The following is a 15,940-nucleotide window of genomic DNA, read 5'->3' on the forward strand; positions in this document are numbered from 1 at the left end:
TCGCGTTTAACGTATCCATGAAGGTATAGTCAGCCATCTTCCCATGTAAATCTGCTGCAGAGGCATTGGAGGCAATTGCTTTTCATTATGCGGAAATATTTAGAGAAGATTTTCACGGGGAGAGTATAAATTGTCCAAAATAGAATAGCGCATAAATATATATGAGGAAGTCCTGAAGGTTCTTCCTTTATTCTTTGTCTGAAAAGAAAAATCCTTGTGGACGCAAGAGAGACTGTCAGTCCCCTGATAGTTGGGGAATTTGGACTTCTGACTGATGAACTGATATCAGAAAAGACACCAGTGCTGCCAGCTCACAGTGTGCAGGACTCACCCTGCCTTCCAGAAGCCTTCTCTGTGTGTAGAGATTAATGAATCAGAGCCAATAATTGCATCAATTTAGAGGGAGTTAACTGTAATTTAAATACACTCTTAAAATAATTATGCCTGAGTAGATTTCTACATACGCACCCAGTAAGTAATGCTAAAACATTTGCTATCAGGGCTTTTTTTTAACAGTAGTATGAACTTCACTTCTGGCTAGAATTACAGTGCATGAAATATTTCTTTTGAAAGATTTCCACAGTTAATGCCATTAATATACACACAGCTCTGTTAGGCCCATTAGAACTGTTTTGACAAGAAGTATAAGGATTTTTTTTTTAAATAAATGTATATGCCAAGGCATGATTGAATGAATGGGATTTAACAGTAAGAGCAGTTTCAAGAAAAATCAACTGGCAGAGGAAAAAGGTATATTACGTCTAGAAAGCAGAGCCCTAATCCATCTCCGCCACCTCTTGCCTACCGGTGGGTTGAAGGAAGGGCTGTGAAAACAATCAAAATGGCGGGTGAAGGACAATAGTTGTTATTTACCCTACAAAAAATAGAGTTATTGAGGTGCTGCCACTTACATTTCCAGGAAGAGAAGAAGCAGCAGCGTAATAACTCTCTAATTAATTATTTTGGGGGAAAACAAACAAGCAAACAAATAAAAAAACATTTAAAATGTCTATGGAGGATACATAGGCTAGAAAAAAAAACTTTTACATTCTCCCAGCAGGTAAACATAATGCAAAAGCAGAAAAAAAGCAATTGATTAAGCAAGCAACAGTCATATACTTGGGCACTTACTGTTTTAGTGAAATTAGTAGACCTTTGACAGCAAAATCTAGATTGTTTCCACAAAATGAAGACTAGTTATTTTTTTTTATTGGCTTGATCCTGGCCTTTTTTTGTTTGTTTTCTGCTTTAAATAGACATCTTTATGATTTTGTAGCTTTCTCCTTTTTTGCCTTTTTTTGTTTTGTGGATTGAACTGGTCTGTGAAAAAAAGAGGCAGGATAAAGGAGGCATTTTCAACACGTATTTAAAAAGCCTATATAGTCAGTAGACAAAAATAATTAGCTAAAATTTGGCAATGGGAGGCTTATAAATCATTCTTTAATATGAAGTATTTTAAGTAGACAAGAAAAGGAAGTTAGTGGAACAATTTTTCACTGTAAAACCACAACAGCACAAACATCATGCTAAATCATTAATTTCTATAGTAGTAAAGATGTCACCCTTCTTATTATGAACATGTAGTTTATAAAACTATAAAGCATATGAAAATGCATCTTTTCAGTCTCTTCATTTGTGTACTTTTAAAAATAAATATACAGACTATTAAACTGGTAACATATTTATGTCAGGGTCTTCCAGTGTTGCACTGCAAGGGTGCCTATCTGAAATATGCTTACTGTGTTTATTCCTAGAATTGTATTCCTTCTAAATTAGGATTGAATAGAATTGAATCATATTCTCTGCCCAGACTTCAGATTTACTTACTCCAAGTAGATAGTTGATGCAACTCCATTGCACCTGTAAATAGGTCTGAAAATTGAGTGCAAATCAGATAGGGCTTTACGCCATTTTCCTGCTCAGATCTGTTCCCCACATGAGTCTCAAGCCATGTCAGTGTAATTTAGTAACAAAACTAAGCTCAGATTTTTAGCACAGCAGAAAGGATCTGGATTGTGAGCATTGTGTTTCATCATTGTTAGCTAAAGTTCACATGCAAGATGACGTTTTTATCTTTGGAGACAGAAAAATAACATGAACACTGCTACCTGCAATGGAATTGCACAGCTTAGGTATTCTGTACTTGACTACATTGTAACTGAATTTGACCTATTAGAAAGAGGGATAATTGCTTCAGTGCTCAATTTGCAGGTGCAAGGGCAGAAGCTCACTGTCTTGCCTTTTTACTTCTTTATTATTCTCCTTTAGAAACTGACATTGTAGATTTAGAGCGTGTATGGAGTCTCATGAAAAAATGATATTTATGTCATTCCAATCCTTTGCTGTCATTCTCTATATTTGAATGTCAACATATTTTCTTGTTTGGTTGTTTCTTAAAAGAAAGCTTTGTTTTGTTTTGTTTGCTGTATGTTTGACACTGCTATTGCAGACAAACAGAAAATGGGGTGTAGATCAGGGCTGTTTATGTGAATTTCTGAAATTGGTGAGCCTGCTGCTGATGGTGATGCAGGATTGTTATTCGCAGTCTGAGAGCTTGTTCCATGTTGCCACCTTGAGAGAGGGAATAAATGGCATTAAAGGTACTTGAGTCCTAACTGTGCTGCTTTGTATGCTCTGGGTAGCAGAATTAACCAGAGTACTCAGTGTTTTAGAGAACTGAGAAAGGCATGATTTTGTTTGTGTGCAGAACAGACTTGATGCTAAAGCTACTGAGAGGCAATAAACATATAATCCTAAGGTACCATTTTAAAGAGACAGTGGTAGGATCGTGTCCATGCACAGTGGTTCAGAGCATTTCAAGAGGTAGCCTGAGTACCATTAGTGTGGAAATGGACTGGTCTGGTTGCAAGGATGCAGTACATTAGGAAAAGGAGAGCCATCTCGTCCAGTGTAACACACTTTGTACAGGACTCAAATGCTGTTCCAGTAGGACTACAATGCATAGGGATGAACCTAAATCTGACGTCTGCCTGATAAAGTCAGTAGAAGTTGCAGACCATCAGAACCACGTACTCTACCAGATGACGCACACGGGGTGATGCTACAAAGAGTCCAGGGATGGGAAAGGGCTGAATCAGAGCTCACACCTCATTAGATGCGAGAGAAGCCACTGATGAGACACAAGACCATAAGGAAACCAGGTTTCTTAAATTCTCCTGCTCAAAAAACTGCTGCTGTTCTTCCTGTGTTCTTCTGTTGGTAAATGAGGCTGAGACTGCATAAAGTCTGTCTCCAGGCTAACTCTTAACAGATGTTGCTTATGCTCCCTTCAAACAGAGATGTGTTTTAATGGTCCATCCTAAAATAAAGATCTTGGCAGTTGTCCATCATGAAAAAGAGAAAATACTTAGCCATTGCTTCGGGGCACCACGTATTAAACATGGCCCATGTGATACAGTGGGAATTGCTGAACTTTAAAAACAATTCTGTGTAATTTCTGTCTTCAGATTAATTCCAGTTCCAGATCTCCATGCTTTCTGGAATTAGATTTGAATTTTAATTGCAAAATATATTGAGGTTGTTTACTTATGTATATAATACTGAAAATCTGATCAGGCAACACTGTCCTATGTCATACAAGCTGGGAAATATTGCAGTGTTTTTTTGCTGTTGTTTTTTTCTGCAGGAATGTAAGCCAAAAATGTGGAGAAGTATTGTAATTCAAAAGGGAAATATTCTTTTAATACAAGAAGTCCAGGAAGAAGATGGAGGAAATTATACCTGTGAACTGAAGTTCGAAGGCAAGCTTATACGAAGAACAGTTGAATTGAAGGTTACTGGTAAGAATTCTTGTTTTATGCCAATAGAAAAAACAAACTTTTAAAATGAATACAAATTATTTTCACGTGTCAGTGCATCTCTTTGATAGAAGTAAGTCCAAACCAAATCCCAATGGCCAAGTAGTCTCAGACTAGGAGAAATTTAGGTCAAGACCTACAAAATTCCACAGAAGATGACCACTACCTTTTGCTCTCTACAAAACCTGGAAATGCTGATTCTAAAACAAAGGGTAGAACAGACTTTAGCTCAGCTCATATGCTGGAAGAAATTCAGATTCCCGTTTCATCGTTAATGCTTACATAGAGGAAAAGCTGAGTGAATATAAACAGACTTCTAGTGAGATTTCTCCTAGAATATAACAAAGCCAAAAGGGACATCTTGAATCACTAATTTATTTTTTGGAGTGATTGTTCCACGTATTTTATCTTTGGTTTAATTTACGATGGTCAACTTCTCTAGTCTAGGGGTTGTCTTCACTGAAGGCTGTGGCACAACCTATTCCTAGAATGAAGTTAGGAACATTGGGCTGTCAAGGAGAAGCACCCTGCTTATCAGGATGTTCATACATTTTATGTTTCTGAGTCCACATAGTAATCTAGTCAACAGTGTTTTTCCATCACTTTTTGTCAAGTATCAATAATGAATGGGTATAAAAGTGTTGCCTACCCCTGCATTCCTGATTCCTTTCCATTCCACTGTACAGTATGACATCTGTAATTATTATTTTGCCTTCAGTGTCTGTGGAACATTGCAAGTATCTGAAAACAGCTAAGATTTTCCAGCCTTTTCACACAACCATATAAACAAATGGTTAGTTTTTTTTTTTCCTGTGTTCTGACATACTGATTAAAATGGGTCCTACGTAAAGTGGTGATAAGTAGAAATGTATTCTCTTGTACCAAACAGAATTAGTCCGTATGGTATCTCTAATATGATCTTGAAATACAATCCTTTCCTTTGATTTCAGCAAAATCCATTTTTATTTTCTTATCATTATTCCTCATTTTTAAACGTGTTATTTTTCCTCTGTGCCAGACTCATATATCTTGTGATTTTTTATTGTCCATTTTGGACCATGGACAGATCTCTAAAGTATTGATTTGACCTACCTGCCCCCAGACCTGTCAAATGAAGATATAATACATGCCTTGGGGATAGTTGCTATCCTAGGTAGCATGCTTCAACCAGAATATGAAGTAAGGTTGACAAAGTGAAAATGAGATGCATCTAATTCAATTCCACATGATGGATATTCTTTAGATTACCGACAGTGTGCTCTGCCTCTTATCATGACCTTGTAAGAACTGGTGTGTTCTCTTCATCATTATATGAACAGTGTGGTATGTTAATACTTAACAATCTAATGACTTTGTCCTAAACTAACTATAGTATGTGTTAAAGTTATTTATTCTGTTGTTTATGATGTGAGTTATCAAAAACATAAGTATGAAATATGCAAGTGTTCTCCTTTTTGCAAAATGCTTGAGAACCAGAAGATTGTTTCCCTTGTAATTCGATGTGGAATTTGCATTAAATTAAATGTCCTTTAGTTCATAACAGCACCTATGTGTATATGTTACATATTCAGCATTACAGCAGTGTCAGAAATATAGAAACCATCTCCACTTATAGAAAAAAATAGATGAATTTTAGCCAAACACTTTTTCCAGGTTTAAGTGTTTTGGAGACGTGTCTGATGTTGTGTGTTTGCTGGACAAATTTCTATCGTTATCTATAATAAGCTAGAAAGTTTGTATAGATGATGACCCGAATGTATGCTTAGGAGCTACAAATGTAATACACAGGGCATGTAAGCAAATGATCATGCAGCTTGGTGCTTTGTAAAGTTTCTTTATCCTGTTTCTGGTTTGTTTTGGTTCATGAATTTTACATGCATGTGGTTTTAGCTTGTTGGGGAGGGGCAGGGGTGTTAAAGAAAACTCATACAACAAACAGCAGAGGATTACTTGTGTTGCATGGCTGGTGGTGGGTCCTGAGGCAGGTAAGATCACAGGCTGGAGCAGGTGCATGACATATTTAGGGATTTGTTTGAAGAATATGTCTCACTTTAGGCAGAAGGAAAACTACATATTATTGTTGTTATTAGCACACATCCTGAGAATTTGCTTACCCTGGGGCTAGTTCAGATGTAGGTGCAAGGCACCTCTGGAGATCATCCCGTCCAACCCCCAGCTCAAGCAGAATCAGCTCAAGCAGGCTGCCCAGGGCTATGCCTGGTCGCCTTCTGATTATATCTCCATGAATAGAGACTCTACAACCTCTCTGGGCAACCTGTCACCATGTTGAACCACCCTCACGCTGAAAAAGATTTTTCTTATGTTCAAACAGAATTTCTTGTACTGTATATTTTGTGTGTCCATTGCTTCTTATTCTTTCATGAGGCACCACTAAGAACACTCTGGTTGCATCTTCTTGATGCCTTCCCACCAGGTGTTTATACACATGGATCAGATCCTCCTGAGCATTCTCTTCTCCAGACGGACCCACCTCAGCTCTTTCAGCCTCTCCTTGTATGATAGATGCTCCAGTTCCTTAATCGCATTTGTGGTCCTTCACCAGACTTGTTCCAGTATGCTCATGTCTTCCTTGCACTGGAATCGGTGGTGCACTGGGCCCCATTATTCCCCTATCTGAAAACTGAGTTCTTATCAAAACACACCACTGTACCAGGAGCGGGTAGGATGGGACCGGAGCTCAGATTGCTGAACGCGCTGCTCTGTGTAAATCACTGTTCGCAAACACTGCTGCAGGCTTACCAGCGAAGCCGTGGTAGAATTATCTCTGCTAGCCTGTAATGCAGATGTGGAGAAAAGGATCTTGCCTACTGCTTTCAGAGGCTCTTTGCTCTGCAGGGACTTTCTAATGCTGTTTCTATTGCAGTTACTTATTAACATGCCTGAATTGACATTTGTGAAAGTACGTGTGCCTGAGTTCCGCTAACAATACAGATTTTGAACAGCAAGACCCTGTTGGCCACTGCCAGCAGCCATGGTAACCTGAAATTGTTATCAAAGAGTTATTCTGACAGGGAAACAGGCAACTCCACAGCTCCCTCGAGCAAGGAGAGCTGCACTGCCATGGGTAGAGAGGAGGCTGGGTTAGTTTCCCTGTAGCCTTTCAGGCATCCACTGAAGTATGCTATACTTGAAATACCAGTTAAGTCAATTTAAGTTATTTACTTTAGCCGTGCAATTGTGTCACAAGTGGGGAACGTGTAGAATAGAGGTCTACTTTTGTGGGAATTACATGCAGACAAGTGATAGTTGGTGATCTCGTACATGTTTTTCTATGTGTTGCCATATTTGCTGTGTTTATGCTCTCCAAACAGGATCTTTCAGAATCCATGGGGAAAAGAGGAGGCAGAAATGAGCAATATTTGTATAGGATATGTGTAATACATGCAGCTCTTTGTACGGAATAAGTATTGTGCATCTAATAAAAATTAAAAGATCCAGAAATTAATTCATAGGTCATATAAATATCCAAGCCCCTTCATGCAGCAGATAGGACCTGCTGATCTTTGGAAAGCAGCCATTGCTCACTTTTCAGGCAAGCTTTGATTGCTGTGTTTTCCAAGAGAGTGGACATGTCTTCTGTTAGTTGAGGTCTCCAGAAAACTATCAGCAGTGGCTCCTACTAGTGTGTGAGTGATTGCTTGTTCTGATATTGGGCTCCAAAGAGAAGACCTATTGCTATTTCTGAGAAGATTCAAATGGAAGGTCAGCAGCCAAAGCCTCCTGGCCGTGTGAAAGTGGAAAGCCATCTATGATTTCAGCAGTCTTTGTTTAGTAACACAATACCAGCAGCTCAACTGGTAAGTCCCATGGCTATGGCAGATGTTGGATGTTTGGCACATAAATACTCCTTTTACAATACATAATTTGCTGGTCTCATCGATGGAAACTGAAAGCCATCAACATAACATCTGCCTACTGTAAGAAATGAAAAGTAATCTGGGTTGTAATAGTAGAATAAATAGAGCACAAATCAAACATGCTGAAAGGCATTTGTAGCAAGGGCTGGTGGAGTACTGTACGTGGCCCCATATGTCATTGGATTGCTACGATGGCTAAGGTATGGGAGAGGGTGATTAGGATTATAAAAGGCTTCAGAAGTTATCATTCTTTGTGGTTTTTAAGGAAAAGGCTTTCAGCCTAAAATATGTGTGAAAAATATTTTGACACAAAATATTTTTAGGGACAAAATCCTGAGCTACAATACAGCACTAATAAGCAATGCCTACATCTTGCTGTTTGGGTGCATTTAAGAATAATAGGTTGTCAACAAAACAGCTTTTTCATCACTAGTTCTTCGTGGGTTTGTTCTATTATGCAGACAGATGTGAAACAAGTCTCATCAGCCCTTTTCACTGAATAAACATGACAATAGCATTATCACTTAGCAAGTAACATGTAACCCTTCAGTCTGTAAAAAGGAAAATAAAACAAAAACGTTTTCTCTTTGCTTCTTGGTAGTTTTGTTGTGAATGAAAAGATGAGGTTAGCACCTGTGATTTAGGGTTTCTAAAACATGAAAATTGAACAAAACCACTCAGGGTTTAGTAAGAGAATAAGAGTGTATCCAACTTGAAAAATGAACATAAAAATATAAAGATAGCAGTATCAGAACTTACTAATTTTCAATAAGCACCTTTTCGTGTTTTGGAGCACTGGTCTGTGAGGAAGCAGGCTTGTAAGAAGATGGAAGTAGCTGTAAGCTGAAGATGGAGAAAGGGTGGCCCTCCTGAGCAAGGAGCCAGCCCCGGTGTCCTGGGATGGCCGGGTCTCCCCTGGCAGGTGGGGCTGCCTTGCAGGGTTGTGCTTTTCCATGGACAGCTGTGTTGGTGGGAGAGTTTGCCTTGATGTGATTTGTGAACTCGTACTGGAGCATTATTTTCCAAATTGACAGCAGAAGGTGGCCAGCTGACCAGTTTCATAAACTGCCAGTGATGTATTGGAACGACATGCAGGATTTACTGGGCTGCTCCGTCCAGCAGCCCTGTCCTCTGAGTTTCCTTCAAGCCCAATTCTATCTTCATCTCCATCATTTTCTTCTTATAGACTGCTAAAATGCTTGGCTGTTTCTAAAAGCCATTTATACGGCAGTATTTGTTTTGACTGTCCTAAATGACAAATTATTCCACATGGCTACATGAATTGAATGATTCTGCCTGAATTCACTCTTTGCTCATAGTTTTTCAATTAAATTCTTTCAGATCTCATTACACTGCTCACTTTTCAAATTACACCTGCTGCTGTTGCTAGATTTTGTTTGTGTGTTTGGGACCCCTCTGTTAGCAGGAGCGATTGATGGCGATTTCCTATTTTTAAACCAAGGGGGTGAATTGGATTTAAAAACGCCAACAATTAGTCACACTTCCAACAGCACCAGGGACAGAGACAAGCTACCACAGAATAAGTGAGAGTTTGAGCTAAAAAGTACATCCCTATTTTGTGGAAGTTGCTTTTCTGCATATTTTAGTCCTCTGTAAGCTGGGTATACTATTTCACATCATTTTTAGTGGAAGCTAGTGGCACGTTGGCAGGAACCAATGGGTGCTGATCAGTGACAAATTTGCACCTGCAGTAATCTGTAAGTGCACCCTAAGCCTTATCAGCTTACAGCAGATAGAGTGTTCTCAACATAGTCATAGAAATGACATGTGGATTGACAACATTTTGGGCTGTTGACAGGGAAACTGCAGAAAAAAGTATTAAAGTAAATTAAAAGTGTGTTTGAACTGAACTGCAATACCTCATTTGGAATTCCAGCTATTATAAGGGATTTACTTTTGTGGTGTAAAATATGAGTATTATTATTTGCTTAAAAATCTGAAAGTATTTCATGATAATTCTATCCTAATGTCATTGTGTTTTGTCACAAGCAGTTTAGCAAATCTGCAGTGAATTTATGAAATGCTTCAGTATTGCTTAAGTAGTTACTTATCAAAAAAAAAACACAACAGTTTAGCTCTGAAAGGTCACTGAGCTCTGAATATCATCGTACAGATGGGAATTGGATATACATAAAAGCAGGGTCAACATAAGACACAGGTTAAAAAAGCAGGTAGCTAAGGAGCAAAAGCACAGAAACTGAACATAGTCAGCAGAGATTCCTGAAGCAATACTGAGGACGTGCCTGTCGCACAAAGCTCTGGTCTGTAGGGATTTCTAAGTTAACTCCGAAGGAGCTTTTCAGCAGAGCTAGGTAAAATATTTGTACTGCTTTTGGTACCCAAAGTAACTCTGACATCTCTGCCTGGCACTGCTCCGTGCAGGGAGGGCAGAGCCTCGGGGTCCTGGAGGAGGCCAGGTGTGCTCTCATCCCCCTGTTGTCACTTCGTAGGTTGTGCCCCAGAGCCTTTTCTTTGGGGATGGGATGAAGTATCAGTTATTAACCCCATTTTATCACCAAATAAGGCAATAGTGTGTTAAATGAGCACTGTGTGGAAATAACATCTATTTCTGTTTAATAATTTTAGTATCAGAGATCATACTGAAAGATTCTGTACTTCTTACTTTGTTTTGTCAAATGACTTCTTTTTGTGAACAGAGAGGTTTTCATTTGATTTGTGTGTATATGATTTTTAATAATGCATATAGCTACTGATGTATATTACTAGTGTCTTTCAGGATTCCTGAAACCAGATGTTTTGATGGTTCCTGCTCCAAAAATGTTTGGAATTGCTATTTCACAGGACATGTCTCTTGAGCTAACAGAGTTGTCACCAAAAGCAGATTCCAGTTCCTGGTGGCACTGCACATCTCACCTACCCCTAGGATTTGGAGGATGCTTGGAGTGCAGGGGTATTTTCATGTCTGTTTTTGACCTGTGGTACTGGTGAGAGCTGCTGGCTCCTCTCTCTTGTATTTATTTGTCTTTTCAAACACAGGTTACAACACCTGTTGTCTCAAACAGATTTGAAAATATTTCAAGGAGGGCCATAAGCAGCTTACAGATTTTCCTGATGAAACAGATGTGTGGTGGGAGTTAGCCTGGCCTTCGGGGTTTGCTCCTCCTCCCATACTTGCATGGCCGGTGCTGCCAAGGATGGGAACCATTTGCTGCATTTGGAGCTGTTTCCCTTTTCCTGGCAACAGCTGCTCCTTCTAGAGAGCTCTTTTTCTAGCTCCAAATGAAAAATTTCCCTTATTGAGGGTTCACCAGAATTGTGTCACATCTAAAGTGGTGTTGAGGCTGTCTGCAACTGTTGGACCCACGAACGTGCCTTTCCTTCTTTCTCTTCTCTTCTGACTTGGCAGCTGAAGGCCTCCCTAAACAACGTTCACTTCACTCTCGGTGCCTGGCAGTTCTCTCCAATCTCAACATATGGCCAAGGGTGCCTGTCCCTGCTCGTATCCCGTGCGAGTGCTCTAGCTAGAGCTCTTTCGTGGCGGGAGATGTACAGTTTCCAGCTGAAGGCCCAACTTGTGCCCACTGTAACTCTCACACCACGGAGGGATGCAGGGAGAAGGGGGCTCACTGTGGCTTCCCCGCAGTCTGCCTGCTCTCCACGTTGGGCTTTAGGTACCATTCTATTGTAAAGTCACAAACTAAGCTATGGTGGTTAACCAGCCAGAGCAGGTGAGCCCAAAACAATGTAGGCGTTTTCAGATTTTCATCAACCATAGCTTAAAACAGTTAGGGCAGATAATAAGCTGCTAAGTGTAACTTCATGCCATGGGCCAATGGACTGCACTTACAGTGGTAAAGGCAGCAGGGCCTTCTTTCCTTCTGGAGAACACATTTTAGCACTTTTTGTAACAGGACTTTTAACAATATTTTAGTCCAAAAGAGAGAATAAATTAAAAACTTATTTTTGTGGGGGGAATATTTGCAAGAACAAAAGGGGAAGATAAAAGCAGCTTGCTTGTGGCTACAGTTATAGCAATTGTGAAAAGGAGATACTTCTTAAACTCAGGAAAGAAATCTGAAAGTGAGTAAGTTAAACTGCAGAAATTCTGTACTTCTGGGAAGGATGCTACAGATCATTTGGGAACAGAAAATCCTCCCTATTCCCTCCTAATGTTGACATGTTAAAACACATAATATTTACATCATATCTGAAGTGACATTTTCTTGTTGCTGTACTATACACATTTCCATAGCAAGACTTCATCCCTTCTCTCTGTTTGCAGTATCTTGACAGAGTCAGGGAATCGCTTTTTTATTAAATGCTAAGGACAGAGAAAACCCGCTGAAGTTTTTACTGACTTCAAAAGGCCATTAGTGGGAGATATTGTTCTCAGCATTTCCTCTGCTACATTTTCATTAAAATGATGAATTATGTCTTACAGTATTTTGATTATCTGAAGGAAGCTTTCCTTTTTCTGACAGGAACCAAGTCAGAAATGAGTTAAGTGCTGACAAATATGATACTAAAAGACCAGGAAATGAATTTCACAGCTGAGTTCTTCAAAACATTGAAGAAATGACAGTCTATTTAAAGCAACATATAGGAAGTGACAAAAAGTAGACTTTTCTTTTGATATATTTTGTCATATGTATTAATATTTATCAAGGTTTGTGTTTTGTAAATACTAGATTTCTGTTTCTTACAGTGAAGTATTTATCTTAAAGCCTGGATTCTGACTCGTTCTGTGTCTGGCCAGCAGCATCCCATTAACAGCTGTAGACAGCTAAACATGCTTCTGTGGTCAGAGCACACTTAATAGCCAGTAATTTCTCTAGTGCCTTTCATTTTTCCTAACTACCTCAGGCAAACAGTGTGATCCAGAAAGAGAAATGTGGCCATTTGCTTTTGGCCACATTTGGAAAATGGAGCAATTTCTCTGTCCCTTTCAGAGCGATCCTTGTTCAGCCACACAAAAACCCCACTATAAATCTGCAGGGATTTCTGCGTTTGCAAAGAGTCAACAGGAAAATTAAAGCAAGAGCAAGGTATCAGTACAGTGCAGGTGTCTGTTCGCCTGGAACAAGTGATACACGCAGCCATGTTCTGTCTCTTAATGTCTCCTTTTCACCTGACACCCAGCAAGGTCCTGATAAATTGACCCAAGTGTGCTGGTTTCAAGGGTGCCTCATCAGAATCAGCAAGCCAAGGATCTGGGCAGCGTCAGAAGATGCACAAGCCCATTCCTGGATGCTGTGTGAACTGTGCTGCCGCTGAAGTGACAACGCAATATATCTACAAGGGTAAAAGCTCCTTCATTTCAGTCCCTCAAATGATCCAGATTGATGGCTTTCCCATTCACCGGAGTGACCTGTTAATACAGGGCTCATGAAAAACGAGTTTGGAAGATAAACATTAAGTATTACCTCCATATTTCCTGGAGAAAGTACAAGTTCTAAGGGCAATGAGAAATGTAGCAATATGCTGCAGCCTATGAATTATATATCGTGTCAGTACTCCTGGCGCTTTACTTACAGCTTCACAAACTGCTTTCCTAGCTCATGAACATGCAAAGTAATTAGAATGGCAAATAGAGTTAGATTTTATTGACCTGTGATGCCCCCTAGTTCTCTGACATGTTCTTGAACATCATCTAGTGTTTTCTTCCTTCAGCTTTAAATCAGCAATTTGTAGTTTGTAGCATCGGTTATTTGGTATTTCTAATTTATTGATGTGGACAGCCAAGGCTTCCACACTTGGTATCGGTTGCTCATTTATCCGCTGATCTGTCATTGTGCACAGCAACTGTAGCTTGCTGAATCACTTACTATATACTGTAAATGTCAGATATGAGCTCCCCCTTTAAGAATTGCCTTTTATTCTGGGAGCTGCTGAGCCACATTCTCGAAGTGTATTGTGCTTTCAGTAGCAGAGGTGATTTAGTATAAATGATAGGATTGTGGGTTTTTTGCCCACAACAGCAAGGTAAAGCACAACCGCTGAAATAAACTTGTACATTTTCATTTCCTATATAAAAGAGACTTCCTTCATCACGAAAATGTAGGCTGGATGCTCGTTCTTCTTTATTAATAATAAATAGGCAGATAGATGCACAGACACAGAGTAACACTGCCCCTGAAACGATTTTGCTAATGGTAAAATAGATACACATGAGCGAGCAGATTGCTTTACCCACTAAAAATGTAGCCTTCCCACCCTCCCAGAGAAACACTGCAAATTTTGAGTAATGTTTTGTCTCCTAAGTAATGCGAGCAGAGGAAGTGAAGACTGTCTGCTTCCTTTGAAAAGAGTGGGGAAATTTTAATAGGCGAGCTGCAGTAACTTTAGCTGGAGATTAGGGTTATGTTTTCTCAGCACAATGCTGACGCCTTTCAGAGCTGGTTTATGCTGCATAGCAGTTGTGGGTGAATATCTGAGATGAGAAGTTCTGCTGTGGAGGGAATAGTGCTCACTTCTGAATTGTCAGCACTATTTTTCTTGCTGCACTTATGTGATTCTCAAAGGTGTCTTATTCAAGCGCCTGTTTGGCCTGACCCTGTTTAGCTTACGAGATCTGACAGTGGTGGTATTGCTGCAGGCTCTGATGTTACTCTTATGATGTTCTCCAGAAGACTGAAGCTAATAACTTACCGATGTTTGTTCTGTGTCGTGCAGTTTTTAAGTTGAAAGGACATGCAAAAATATGTTTGGTGTGTTAAGTATCCTATCTGTCTTTCATACAGTGGAGCAGCATGAAATACTTATTCTTAATTTTTATCGGTACCAGCCAAGCTACTTTTTGGCTTTGATGGCATTATTGACCTCTTGTAAGCAGGAGAAAAATCAGTGTTCAAATAATTTTGTATTTAGGTGTTTATGATTCCAGTTTATGTCAAAGAATGGGTAGCTACTAGGTTGCGTTCGACTTCCATGTAGTGACATATTTACTGTATGTGTTGAGTGGGTTTTGCAATGCAAGCATATTTCAGTAAATAAAATCAATTTGCAACCAATGGGAAGGGAACAGTAAGTGATTTAACTTTTCATCTTTTTCTTCAGCTTAAAATGAAAAGCTCTCAGAGGTATTGTTTATGACAAGCCCTGTGGGCTGAAGCACTCTGAAAAAGCCCAGGAGAGATAAGGAGTAGAATTGCAAATCGAAGTGATTAAACAGTAAGATTAATAGACAATATAGTTGTCAATTTGGAAGGCACCTTTGGGCTCTTATCCTCTGTCTTTTTTCTGCTATAGCACAGCCAAGGACCAAAAGGACTGTTTATGCTAGTAAAGGGCAGTGTGCGCTGTGTGGTCTCCAATTCTGTTTTATCTTGGCTAGTGCCAGGTCTCTTGTGTAGGGAATTGGTCTAAGATAATTTCATAATGGCTTGAGATGATAAAAGGTTTCTGGTTATATCAAAGCAGACTAGATGCAAGCACCAGATGGATTTTCAGCTTTATAGAGTACATAGCACGTTAGCGATCCAGTTGTGGATAGCCGAGTTGCCCATCCTGGGCTATGAGTGATTACAGTTTCTGGCAGGGAAGGTACCAATTTGCCACAAGCCACGTACGCCCTTAGGACTTCTCTGGGATACACTGACATGCTGCTTTTTCTTCTAAATTGGAAAGAGGTGCATCTGGAACAAGGGAGCTGTGTGACTCTGCCAGGGCTCTGACAGCTCCGTAACCTCTAGGTGCCCTTAGAAGCCAGAGCTAGGCAGATGTTTTTAAGGAGAATATTGTTTCTAGATATGTGCATTTATATGTGACTACGTGCAGTGAAGTGATCTGATTTAGGGATGTCATTTGAGTTGTGCTTCCCTTGGGACACAGCCTAATGCAAACAGGCACCTTAATTTGTAAATAAAACAGGAACGAGAGGTACTCGGTCAGCAGGTCTTTGAGCATGGCTTTGATGACAAAATGAGAGGAAGGGGCTATGTGATACTGGATTGGGTAGGCAGAGAAACTGGTGAAAAAATAAACCAAAGCATCCTGTTCTTGAAGAAATGTGAGTTTTCTGAAAAAAGTCATTTTATCAAAGAGGAATTTTAGCACTTTCCCACCTTGTGAAGCACTTTGATGATGTCCTCGTCTTTGACAGGTTTCACAGAACCTATGGGAAGAAAGTTTTCATAGTTTACTCGTATATTGAATTTAATTCACTTGGAGTTGTTTGTTTGGAGCAAATTTACCAAAGAAAAAATTGTCTTTCACATTAGAGGTTTTCCATACAGGACAAGTCAAGTTCCTGTGGATCATACC

Source organism: Anser anser (genome assembly GCF_964211835.1).
Source record: "Anser anser genome assembly, chromosome: 13".
Lineage (NCBI taxonomy): Eukaryota > Metazoa > Chordata > Aves > Anseriformes > Anatidae > Anser > Anser anser.